General features: G+C 38.8%; 1 protein-coding gene across 1 annotated transcript in view; it reads left to right on the top strand.

Moving 5' to 3' along the window:
* Positions 1–13,515, top strand: part of slc8a4a (solute carrier family 8 member 4a) — an 80,331-nt gene that overhangs the window by 35,476 nt on the left and 31,340 nt on the right. The window lies entirely within an intron of this gene.

The following is a 13,515-nucleotide window of genomic DNA, read 5'->3' as shown; positions in this document are numbered from 1 at the left end:
CTCTCTCTCTCTCTCTCTCTCTCTCTCTCTCTCTCTCTAATAACTAGTTTGAATATTAAACATAGTGAGGTAGATATGTGGGGGCATGTTAGAACGAGCCGTTTTAGGTAGGTGTGGCTGACTCTGAACTTTTATAAAGAATATCTCTTTGGATTTGAGACTTTAGTCTTTGCAACTTTACAGATCTTCTTTATGCACCAAGAGCTTGTAACACTCCAAAGAGAAAGGAAAAATTGAAATCGCATCATATGACCCCTTTAACTTTTATAAAGAATATCTCTTTGGGTTTGAGACTTTAGTCTTTGTAACTTTAGGGATCTTATCTATTCACGAACAGCTTGTAACACTCCAAAGAGAAAGGTAAACTTGAAATCGCATCATATGACCCTTTTAATGTTAAGATACAGCTTAAGGTATGACAATGTAAGAATGACGTAGCATTAAGAGGGTTTAGGGAAACACACCCCAGATCCTTAAGCCAAGTAGACATTGAATGCAACTTTCAAAATAAGTGTAAAACTGGACACCGTGGAGGTATAGTTTTTATTTAGCATGAAAGAGAACTGTTTTCAAATTCAGATCTATACATACTGTACAGATCTATACATATAAATACATATAATTTACTACTAATAAGTTAATGATAATACTAATATTAATACATTATAAATGTTTTAACTATAGTTTAATGCATTCCTGCTGAATTAGTCAGTTTCTTTCAAACAAATCTTACTGACCCCAATGTATACACAAAAATATATAATATATTACATAAATATGTAAAATAAATATTCACAGAAATATTGGTACCTTTCTACTCATTACAAAAAGTTAGCACTTCCCACCATTTAAACTAGCTGAATGAGTATTTATAAGATTGTTATATTAATTAGAAGATAATGGTCTACATAAAGCATCATTACAATACAACTGTTAACCAGGAAAACGCTCTATCATAGCAACCAAATGCACCCCTATTTCTCATAAACAGGTTATAAATCTAGGACCTCTTGCATCAAAATCAAATAACTTAATGCTCAATTCAAAATTTAAATTGTTTAAATTTTTGTAAAAAAAAAGTCTTGCATTTTTTGATGCTTTGGCTGCATCTGAATATTAGACTGAGATTTCATCATGTTTCCTTTTGCATGGTAAATGTTTTTTGCCTTTGGGCTTATCACGCCACAGGCACAGAGTGAGTCAGGACTGCTGCCGGTACTCCCTCCAAAACAGTATGTGCACAACGCCCGATTCCACTGGTTAGTAAGATTGGACTGGGAACAATATGACATGATGGAAGGGGAGCACAATGAATGAGAAATGAGAGCAGGGACAGATGGAAGCATCGATCGAAGTTATTAGTTGAAAAGTAAGAGCAGCGAAATGAAGAGAGGCATAATTGTGTGCAAGGCATCATGGGATGGATAGAATTAAACCATGATGTGATGATAAAGCACAAGCTATAATTCACAGAGGAGAAAAGAGAGAGAAAGAAGTGTTGAGAAGCAGGTGCGCGGGCGGAAAGGAAGGTAGAATGAGGGAGGCATGAGAGATGAGGGTGATTTGTTTGAACAGTTCACTCATACTGTTCAGTGTGTTGGGCAACTAGAGAGGGTTACAGAAGTCAAGCACTGTGTGGGAGTGTGTGTGTGTATGTGTGTGTTTTACATGAAATGTGTCATACTGAATGTGTTGTCTATCATGGAAAGATCTGACCTGTGTGAGTGTATGTTGATTCTAAAGGGTGCATGTGAGTCATTTTGGAGGCGGGTGAATGACCGTGCGCCACATATGAGCTTTTGCGTGTGTTCAGAAGTGGAAAAATTATGATATCTAATGCACCAGTATTATAATTCTGGCTAATACCGGTAAACTGACCAATAATGTTGGTTATAATATATTATGTTTTAGAAGGATTATTAATTTATACATTAAAATGTGAATATGTATGCTTATTTACACATTGTCATAATGTAAACAGGAAGTCAGTGAATAGACTAATGTAAGACTAATGTAACTAAGTTTATTTCCCATTCATTTCGAATAAGACATAACTGTAAAATTATTTGCAGTTCAGTGAGGGAGTCAGTTGTAAATTTTTGCCTGAATAAAGTTTGAAGATGGCATGAAATGGAAATTCACCCTACCTATTTTCTAAATGCATCTTATTGATCTTATTGCGAATGATTCATCCATCAATCCATCCATCTCTCCATGTCATTTAAAAAAAAAAAAAAAAAAAAAAAAAAAAACTTTTTAATCAAAATGTCTTAACTCAATCTTTCGGTTGTAGCGAATCAGCTCATGGGGAAATATGAATAATTAACCATAACTAGTTATAATTAACTATTCATATTTTAGATCCACTGTAGATATTTAGCTGACCACTCAGGGTCAACTGTCTTGTCAATTCTAAGACGTTAATTTCCTGGTTAAGGGAAATAACTTTCTTACTGTACAATTCTATAAGTTTGTAACGTAAATCTGCATGATTATTGACTCCGGTTATGAGTAAACACTGAACACGTCAAGTGTGATACAAGTAAGGTTTTATTAACTACATAAACACTTAAACTAGTCTAACATACTACATAAACACATTAAGCCGGTCTAACATACACATACACACACACACACACATACAGTTGGTATAGGAAAGGGTTAAAGTTTAACTCAGCATAGAAAGAGGCATAAAGAATGGATTTTATGGAACACTTTGCATGTATATTCAACAGATCAAAGCCTTCAGGGATACGTCAGATTCTGAGTTCAAACACACCTTTGTAAAAAGGTGTAACTGATACTTAATGTATCAATTAATAAGACTAAGTTTGATACTTAGCGAGTCTCGGCGGTCTGAAAGAGATTCCTGATGCAAATCTTAAAGCTTCCCGTAGATCTTTGCTGAATTCGGGTCGATGAAAAGAACCAGTTTGAGTCAGTGTCACTTGATGAATGGAAAGGACAAGGCCGAAGCCTGGCACAAGCTTAGCGTTTCCGGGAGCGTTTGTCTCACATCTTCTTAGCTTAAGACCGAACCACCGACTGGGGCGGGTCCCTGGAGCCGGGCCTTTAAGGTCGGAGAAGATCTCCGCCTTTCAAGATGGGCTTGTCCAATGAGCAAAATGGAATTTCCGAGCGGGAGGTGGCAATTGCTGGAGGGTTTACGACCCTTTGTTCTCTAAGCATGGTAATTTGCAAATGGACTTAAATCGAAATTATTAACGATTCTCAGGGCCCTAATATATATTGCCTATGTACCAATATATAATATACACGCTTGTTTCGATCATAAGAAGGCAAATTCATAGATACTAAACAAGGTAAGATTACATATAGTGAAAAGGGAGGATCAGGAATGGGTCCCCTCACAAGCATACTAAAATAGTATAAGAATATCAAAGACAAAATACACAATGACAATAATATACTCAATGGCCTGAAGAAATATGTGTGTTCATTCAAATAACGTTTTTTCTATGAATTAACTAGAACACAGTCCATTTCTACTCTGCTTTTCCTTGGGACAAGAGTGGGCTATCCTTCTCACATTCCTGGGGGGTCATAAAACCAGTGATATCATGATTAGTTGTCATGGTGACCAGAGGGCCTGGTGTTCAGCAGACATCCTGGCATCCAGTTTATTGAGTGAGGGGACTGTGACGATTTGTTAACCTAATGAATAATTGATTTGTTAAATCAAATTAAAATTAGTGTGTCAGATTGGTCGAGACGCTACACGGTGAAATGACATAGTTCTCTCTGGTGACTTATTTCTTTTTCAGTAATCTGTTTCTCTCAGATGTATGTCAATATGCAGAAGAAAAGATCTATTGCTACATCAATTACATTTCAGCTCTTTATTATTTTTGCGCATTTGCAAGCACTTTAGTTGTAGTCTTCAACCCTGTGTGACAATTAACCAATAAATGGTTGATATTAAAGTTCTGTACTATCTGGTTAAAAATAAATGAAAAACAAAATGCTCAATCAATAATGAAACTTTTAAGAAACCCAAATCGTTCAGTAAAATCATAACGAGAGTCGATGAATTCCTTACAATTCCCATATAGCTATGTGTGAGTGTGATCACTCCTGAGAACATGTTGGAGGTGGTGTGGAATTGTGTATAGTGTGTCTGTGTGGGTGGATGAGTGAATTTGACTCCAGATATGATTCTCTTAGTTTCTGCATGTATGTTTCGATTGCTTGCTTTCATGTTCAAAGCATGGTTACACACGTGTAGGCAAAAAATGCATATGAGCCTCTGTTTTTTAAAGGTTTTGAGTTTCATAGCTTTTTTTTTAGTTTGAATGGGTTTTATATTTCCGTATGGGTCTGGATGCATTTGTGTGCATTTGCATATGTGCATATGAATGTGTTTGTCAGTGTATTTTTGCTGAACAGACAGCTGAACCGCCTCTGCCAAACAGCACAACAGAAGCTTAACTCTTATTCCCACTGCAGTCACAATTCCAGACAACTGACACCAGACAGCAGCAGACCAGGGGATTCTTGGTACTTGTTTGTGTGTGTGTGTGTGTGTGTGTGTGTGTGTGTGTGTGTGGGTGGGTGTGTGCAGGATTGTAAAGGGGTCCAACATTATGCACAAGTATGCATTTTGGTGTGTATTCATTCCCATTAAAACAGAATGACATATACTGAGAATTTTAAACACTCCCAGTACCCCTGCGCTCCGATGGCATGATGATCCATTCACCCTCTCCCCCACACCCACTGTGTGTTTATATGACTGCTTGTGTTATTTTCCTGTTTGCTCTGCTATTCTCATATGAAAATTAGAATCTGTGCCAAAGAAAATTGAGTTGAAGTGATGTGAAGTGGGCTATGAGTGTGCTTATGTAAGCGCTGCTCTCAGAACAGGCAGGAAACATGCACACGGTAGAGGCTTACATGATGATCTGTACGAGTAAAGAAAAGAGCGAATCAATACGAGCGGGATCCGTCGGCTCTGAGAGTTTGTGGGGTGTGACAAATCGATAGTGACCCAGCCTTCTGACACAAACAATCTGCATGCTAAACATCCCCACTGATTTAAACATGGGGGGAAACCTTAGGACCATGTTTAAACACAGATTTTGTAATGTATCATCATTCTAACAGAATGCCTGCCAAATCATTTCATCAGGTACACCGATTTTAATGAATTCATTTCAATTCATTTCAATATTAACTTAATCTCTTCTAGGTTCTAACACATATTCTGGTGTCTAGAAAATGTGTCAAGACATCGCTCACCCAAATATGAATATTTTGTCTGACTTTATTTGTTCTGTTGAACACATAAGGAGAGATTTATCTGAATGTCCAAGCTCCTCTACAATGAAAGTGGAGGGGGACCAGGGAGGAGGGCTGTGACCAGATGGTGGTTGGTGGCCTAAAATTTTGATTGAAAAGTCATTTTTAGGTATTATTTTTAAGTGCGATATCTGTGTTTTCTATAAATATTATTATTAACAGCTATAAATGATGCCAAATCAAATTTATACTAAACATAAATGCATTAAATTACAGTATGTTAAAATTGTATTCAAATAGGAATACTGACATTCTTTGATATGTATTTAAAATGTAATGTCTGCCACAGAGATTCTGTTATTAATGTTAACATTTAACCCTTAAATGCATGAATGTTTCGTCAATCATTATTACATATTCGGGTCTTTAGCGACCCGGACCTATATATACAGCACGGATGGATCTCTAACTGCTGCAATAGCAAAAAACTCTCTTGATGTTTTAAGAACAATTACAGAAGAATAAAATAAAGCATATTTCGTTACCTTTTGAAACTTAAAAGGGTTCAATTTGAGCAGATGATTTTACCATTGCTGTCATCGTCAGAGCGCACTTCCACAGTACATTTAGCATCTGCCTCATATTCATGATCTCAGCCATATTCTCAAAACTATCGTTTTCAATGACTTCATATTCAATATTTTGATCACTGGCAGCTTATTCACCACATCCAGCATCAAATGACAGTGACATTTATATTTCATTGCGTATAGTAATTGCTCTGCAGTAAAGCCATTCAAACTAAAATTTTTGCTGATGATATTCATTTGTTTTATGCCTGCGTTAATTATGAGTGAAACATCATGCCATCATTGTGTTTCAAACAGTGCCACCTTAAGGAAAAGAGGCATTGCACATATTGAGTCATCATATATGTAAATATAGTTGCGCAGGAAAACAATTCTGCAATATAACAAAGAGTGAAAAATTTAAGGGGATCTGAATACTTTCCGTACCCACTGTACATACCTCGGGTGTCTAGCGACCCTATACACTTTTTACAAAAAAATTAATCAGAAAACTGGCATTCTTTTATATTTTACTATTTTTTTCTTGTTATATTGTTTATAATTAATAGATTGAGGAATACTAAGAAAGTTGATGTCTAACTTAAAAAAATGAAGGAGGGAGAGGGTAGAGATTGATGTCCCGGGTCGCTAAAGACCTGAGGTATGCATTTAAGGGTTAATCAAGTAATTGATCATTTCAAAGACAATCGACTATATCGCTTTCTGTAAATTATTATTATTGTATTTTTATAAACTACCGTTCCAAAGTAAGAAATTAATGCTTTTAATCAGCAAGTACAATTAAATTGACCAAAAGTGACAGTAAAGACTGTTACAAACATTGTTACAAAAAAGAAATGTATCATGGTTTCCACACAAATATTAAGCAGTTTTCAATTGATAATAATAAAAAAAAAGTTTCCGGCATTCTTTTATATTTTACTATTTTTTTCTTGTTATATTGTTTATAATTAATAGATTGAGGAATACTAAGAAAGTTGATGTCTAACTTAAAAAAATGAAGGAGGGAGAGGGTAGAGATTGATGTCCCGGGTCGCTAAAGACCTGAGGTATGCATTTAAGGGTTAATCAAGTAATTGATCATTTCAAAGACAATCGACTATATCGCTTTCTGTAAATTATTATTATTGTATTTTTATAAACTACCGTTCCAAAGTAAGAAATTAATGCTTTTAATCAACAAGTACAATTAAATTGACCAAAAGTGACAGTAAAGACTGTTACAAACATTGTTACAAAAAAGAAATGTATCATGGTTTCCACACAAATATTAAGCAGTTTTCAATTGATAATAATAAAAAAAGTTTCCTTGAGCAGCAAATAAGCAAATTTCTGAATGATCACGTGACACTGAAGACTGGAGTAATGACTGCTGAAAATTCAGCTTTGCGGAATTAAAGTGCCCCTATTATGCCATTTCCAATATTGCCTTTCATGCAGTGTGTAATGTAGCTGTATGTGAAAGTAAACGATCTGCAAAGTTGTAAAGCTGAAAGTGTCAGGGTTCTGTCATTTCGGTCTAGTGTAATTCATGGTTTTGTGACCGAGCCCTAACCCTGACCCTCTACCCCTACGGGGTAGTTTTTGTTTGTTTTGTTTCTGCCTTTAATATCTTCCTGCAATATTGAGTCCTCGCTCCATCCTTCATCCCCAACCCTGACAGAACAAACTGGCCAACATGAGGACTCAGCGGAAGAAGGGTTTGTATCGTCCACCAGCCTCCACTCTCTCCAGCCCCCACTACCAGCGCATGCTCCAATTTAAGACCTTGAGCTCCCTCCATCAACAGGTGACTGATGTGAGGAATTTTGCCCTGGAGTTCAGCGGTGCTGCAGAGGGGTTGGGGTTTAATGATAACGCCCTTGATGAGCCCCTCAACTGCTGGAGAATGAGGGGGCTGGACCACCTGACGTTTGGGGAATTTGTGGAGTTTTTGGCACGTCCCCCAGCTAAGGAGGCTGCAGTGCTGCCCGTGGTGTCTTACAAAGCTGCAGCGCCCCCACTGGTGGCTGAAGAAGCTGCAGTGCCCCCAGAGGTGACTGATGATGCTGCAGCACCCCTAGAGGCGGCCGAAGAGACTGCAGCACCTCACTCTCGTAAACAGAGGAGGGGGAGGAAGAAGAATGGGTCCGCCTCGCCGCCCCTAGATGCGGCTGAAGAGGTTGTAGCTCCCCTAGAGGCGGCCGATGAGGCTGCAGCGCCCCCAGCGGTGCCTGATGAGGCTGCAGTGCCCGCAGTGGTGGCCGAAGAGGCTTCTGCGCCCCCAGAGGTGGCCGACGAAGTTGCAGTGCCCCGCTCTCGGAAACGGAGGAGGAGGAAAAGGGCTTCCTCCATCCCACATGGTCCGGAGGCCATCCAGTAGCCCGCTGCTGGCCCAGAGGCCGTCCCAGACCCTCCCAAGCTCCTTGCCCTGCCGGCGCCTCCCAAGCTCCTTGCCCTGCTGGCACCACCAAAGCTCCTTGCCCTGCCAGCTCCGCCCAGGCTCCCTAGCCTACTGGCTCCGCCCAAGATCCTTGCCCTGCCTGCTCCGCCCAAGCACCTTGCCCAGGTGGCATCCCTTTTGAGGGGGGGGTAGTGTCAGGGTTCTGTCACTTCGGTCTAGTGTAATTCATGGTTTTGTGACAGAGCCCTGACACTCCCGTCGTGTCATTGTTTTCATGTGAGTGCGCGGCTTCGAGAGTGCTCGAGCCGTGCGCTCTCGTCTGCGTGTCCTGTTTCATGTTGGAGCGTGGTGTTCAGATCCCGGCACTCATGTGTTGTTGAGTTTCAATTTCGTGTCGGGGTCCGGACACTCGCGCTCTATGTTCTGTCTTTTGTAGGAGCGTGCGGTCTTGAGTTTGCTTGGCCGTGTGCTCTTCTGTCCACATGTGTTGTGTATTGTGTAGCACGCGGTTTGTGTTCAGCCGCGTGCTTTTCTTGTTGTCTTGTGGTGTTGTTGCACGTAGCTCGTGTTATCGGCTGCGTGCTTTTCATGTCCTGTTTTTTCTTGTGCTGTGTAGCATGCAGCTTGGTTTTCGCTGGCTGTGTGCGGTCTTGTCTTCTGTGAACACGCGGCTTATGAGTTTTCTCATTAGCTGCGTGTTTGTGTCTTGTTTTGTTCAAGCACATGGCTTGTGATTGTTTTGTTGGCCATGTGCTTGTTTGTTTAGTGTGAACACATGGCTTTTGTCTTTGTTTCCTGTGTGCCATGTGCTCTCGTGTCAATTGTCTTGACCCCACCCATCTTATTACCTGATTATTGGTTAATTTGCCCCACATGTGTTCCCTCGTTACCCTCCTCATTTGCTCCCTATTTATTGTCCTTGTGTTTGCAGTCCTGGGCCAGTTCGTCATCGTATCAATGTCGAATGTTCCCTGTCGTGTGCCTTGTCCTGCCTTGTCCTGCCAGCCAGTCAAGTTGCCAGCTGTTTTTCCCCTATGGGGTAGTTTTTGTTTGTTTTGTTTTGTTTCTGCCTTTAATAAAGCCCTTATCTTCCTCGCTCCAGGAAGTCCTCGCTCCATCCTTCATCCCCAACCCTGACAGAAAGTGCACGATAAATAAAGTTATTGTCTCCCAAAATAAAGAATCGACTCTGAACAGCTGAAACGAGTCGTTAGTAATTCGAATCCCACTTCTGTGACGGCTACACGTCACGGGGTAACACATTTGCATAATGCGCACCTATGTTCTACATTGGCTGGCTGCGAACAACTTGACCCCACCCACACGTCATTCTACTGACGACTGCTTCTCTAATCTCGGGGAGTTCAACACGCAATTCACAAAATGCTTGCAGTTGAAAGATGGATCAGTATCCTGTTTATTTGGACCAGGTGCTCCACTGAATCACAACCTGTAAGTATGATAAATAATAGATGTTTATATTTTCTATAGAGCGTTCAAAATACAGAACTGTTGAAATAGGTGTATCGTTTCCAAAACGTGCTGTACGCGGTAGACCAATCAAAACAGATTAGGCCATCTGACCAATCTGAACAGAGCAGGCTCACGGGAAAGGAGGGGTTTAGAGAGAATGAATCTTTAAACTGCTTCGAACTAATAGTTTGAGAATCGCTGGAAAATGTGGTGATATTAAATGCATATTTTGAGAAAACGAAAAAGCGTTTTTTGACCTTGCATGCATGTAATCCTAATGAAGGAGACTCCCAAAACAATATTAGGAACCGTAAAAATGGCATAATAGTGGCACTTTAAATTAAATTAAATTAAATTATAAAAAAAAAATGTAAAGTCTGTAAAAGAGCTGCTTGCACAATCTGCAGAATTTTCATTTCTGGATGAACGATTCCTTTAGGTTTTTCTATATGCAGCTGCACAGTATCGAACACGAAGTGCTTCATGCATTAGTGAATGTAAGCGAACAAACATGTTTGTGGTTTAATAATTGACATTTTCTGTTACCACTGGAGTAAGAATGTAAGCTTTTGCTCTGACAACTCAACTGGAGACAAAGCATCTCTGTGTCATTTTTTCCTAAGATGGGGAAATATAGATTAAATGGAGCAAATCTTTTCTCCAGATAGTGACAGCACTGATTAGCATTTTGCTGCTTGTTTTCTTGTTGAAAAACAAGTTCTTGCACTACTTCATCAACCTCACTTCTCTTCATAAACACACATACAAATGGGTGAACACAGAAGCCCTGCCAAGCTCACAATGTTTGAATGTCTCTGCTAATGCTGCCACCATAAGCTGTGGCTTTAAATTCACTCTAATTCAGAAAGCCTTCAGGCGCAGCGATTCACCATCAGATTAGTGCATCTACATGAAATTATATCCCTTTAATCCTGTAATATCTTGTTATTCACCTTCAATGTCTCACTTAAAATATTTAATATGCAATCAGAGACTGGATTTTTTAAATGGAAAATGGCCATCAGTACAGCTTAGCCAATCAGACAAACAGTTATTCCAAGTCTTCGGTGGTTTCGTAGTTCCGAAGGTGGATATTTCAGGAGTGTGTCATAGTATTGTAATGGCAACATTAGCATAAAAATGAATCATCCATCAAATTTTAGATAGTAATGGTTACTAGTATCATGGAAAACAATATGTATTCAGAACAGCCATGTTTACAATATTTCCAAGCGATTATTATCAGAGGAACCAATTCCAATACTTTTGTTAGATCCCAATTTCAGCTCTTCTAAAAAGAGTCACGCTAAGCATTTTCCTCCATTTGTTCACCCCCTCTCTCTGTCATGCATCCCGTAGCATATTTTCATCACTCCATCCATCTCCACGTGTATCAAAGGGTGAACGGGAGAGCTGTTTAATTTCACACTGTCTACACAAATAGACCAGGATAAACAAAAGTGGGAAGCAGATCAATGGAAATGGAGTGCCGAAGGTTGTGAATGAATGTTTGAAAATGAATGGCTTCACCAACCTTTTTCAACTTTACGTTCAGAAAGATCACTGTTAAAGGTGAACATAATCTTTAAAGGGGCACCCAGTAATTTTTCATCATTAAAAAAAGATTAGGCTCTAAATAAAGGAAAAGTACTTTTGAAAAATGTATATAAAATCATATTTGCTCATACAAAATGCCAGTCATATAAGAAGCCTAAAAGCTAGTTTATTTTCCATGGAGGGGGTCCACCTATGGAGGCTGCCATGTTGAGATCACATGACCAGCTTAACAGGGTGAAGTATGTGAAGTAATGACCTTTTTTTTTTTTTTTTTTTACAGGTATTTTAAAAAATATAAATCTCATATTCACTGTTTAAATTAGATACTAAATGTAAACTATTAAAAATTATGTTCCGAGAAAGCTGAAATTCAAACAGGGGGAAATTTTTGAAGTAATTACCTTTTTTTTTTTTTTTTTTTTTACAGGTATTTTAAATAATATAAATCTCATATTCACTGTTTAAATTAGATACTAAATGTAAACTATTAAAAATTATGTTCCGAGAAAGCTGAAATTCATTAAAATATAAATATTAGATGAAAAAGAACGTAGATAAGTTAATAGATAATAAAGATAATATTAGCTAATTGAAACAAATACAATGAAATACTAAGATTACTTAAACAAAACTAAAATAAAAATAAAAGAAAGATAAATAGAAATATAAAAAACTGACAATATGACAAAAGCATGTAAAAAATTAAATGAAAATATAAAAATAAAAGCTTATTCAAAATATAAATAAATACTATAATAATATATAAATAATGCTAAAAGTAACACTGCTGTGATGTTAAAGCTGAATTTGCAAAAGCCATTACGTCTTCAGTGTCACATAATCCTTCAGAAGTCATTCTAATATGCTGTTTTGGTGCATAAGAAACTTTTTTTTTCATTTTTCAAAAGAACAGAATTTTTTGTAATTGAAATATTTTTTAACATTAAAAATGCACTTAGTGTTACATCAATTTAAATGCACCCTTGCTAAATAAAAGTATTGATTTCTTTCAAAAATCTAACTGACCCCAAACTACTGAACAGTAGAGCATGAGGCTGAAAGTGTGAAATAGCGGTTTGAGGCTCTGACACATTGAGCTGTGATCCTCATTACTAGCTTGCAACATTTCCTGACACAGTTTTTCTCCCCAACCCTATCTGTCCCTATGTATCTGCAGTATTTTTTGTCAAAGGCCAAAGATAAAATTAAGGAATCTGCTTCTAAGAATCTGCTTGAGTGTGTGACCATAAGAGGACACTGGAAGGGCACAGAACGACTTGCAACTCCCCATAACCCAACAATTTCCTGTGAAAAAGAGATAGAGCTTGTGAGCAAAGAAGTGAGATCTAGCGATGAAGCCCAGCTGTTCTTGTGTTCCCTCAAAACCCTGTGTTAGTGCCCCACACACACGAAGGCTCTTCCGTCACCTTTCCCAAAACAGTCTGGCTGTTATTTTCACCCCTATTCACACCCAAGCAACCATCTGATGTTCAGGATGTTTGCTGTGACATCAGTTTGGTTTGAAGACTGTTTATCTGCAACTAAAGTGTCTCTGTGAACCAAGCGCTTTGATTGGCTGGATGGTTTATGTGACAGGGCTGTTTTGTTGAGGAAAGGACTCATTTTAAGCAATGACCGCAGGAGACCTTCCAGCTGGCAATGACAGCGATGCCATCATGCCTGCCTTTGAATCTTCCTTCTCTTTCCCCCTTTCTCTGCCTTCTCCCTCCTATCTCCATTCATCATCCCCCACCTCCTCGCTGGCTGTTATTTTCACCCCTATTCACACCCAAGCAACCATCTGATGTTCAGGATGTTTGCTGTGACATCAGTTTGGTTTGAAGACTGTTTATCTGCAACTAAAGTGTCTCTGTGAACCAAGCGCTTTGATTGGCTGGATGGTTTATGTGACAGGGCTGTTTTGTTGAGGAAAGGACTCATTTTAAGCAATGACCGCAGGAGACCTTCCAGCTGGCAATGACAGCGATGCCATCATGCCTGCCTTTGAATCTTCTCTTTCCCCCTTTCTCTGCCTTCTCCCTCCTATCTCCATTCATCATCCCCCACCTCCTCAGCTCTGAATTATGAATTAACAGCACGGCACAATTATGATATCCTTGCCAGTACTTTGAAGATGGGGGAAGAACAATGCAGCGAGAGCTTAGTTTCTATTTTAATTTTTCAGGGGCATAGCGTAAGCGTCTCAGATTTAACGTTATCATCTCTCTGTTTTCCTCTCTCTATTTTTTTAAA

The sequence above is a fragment of the Sinocyclocheilus grahami genome, unplaced genomic scaffold (assembly GCF_001515645.1).
Source record: "Sinocyclocheilus grahami isolate Dianchi unplaced genomic scaffold, SAMN03320097.WGS_v1.1 scaffold1233.1, whole genome shotgun sequence".
NCBI lineage: Eukaryota > Metazoa > Chordata > Actinopteri > Cypriniformes > Cyprinidae > Sinocyclocheilus > Sinocyclocheilus grahami.
This window is presented reverse-complemented; position numbering and strand designations above follow the sequence as displayed.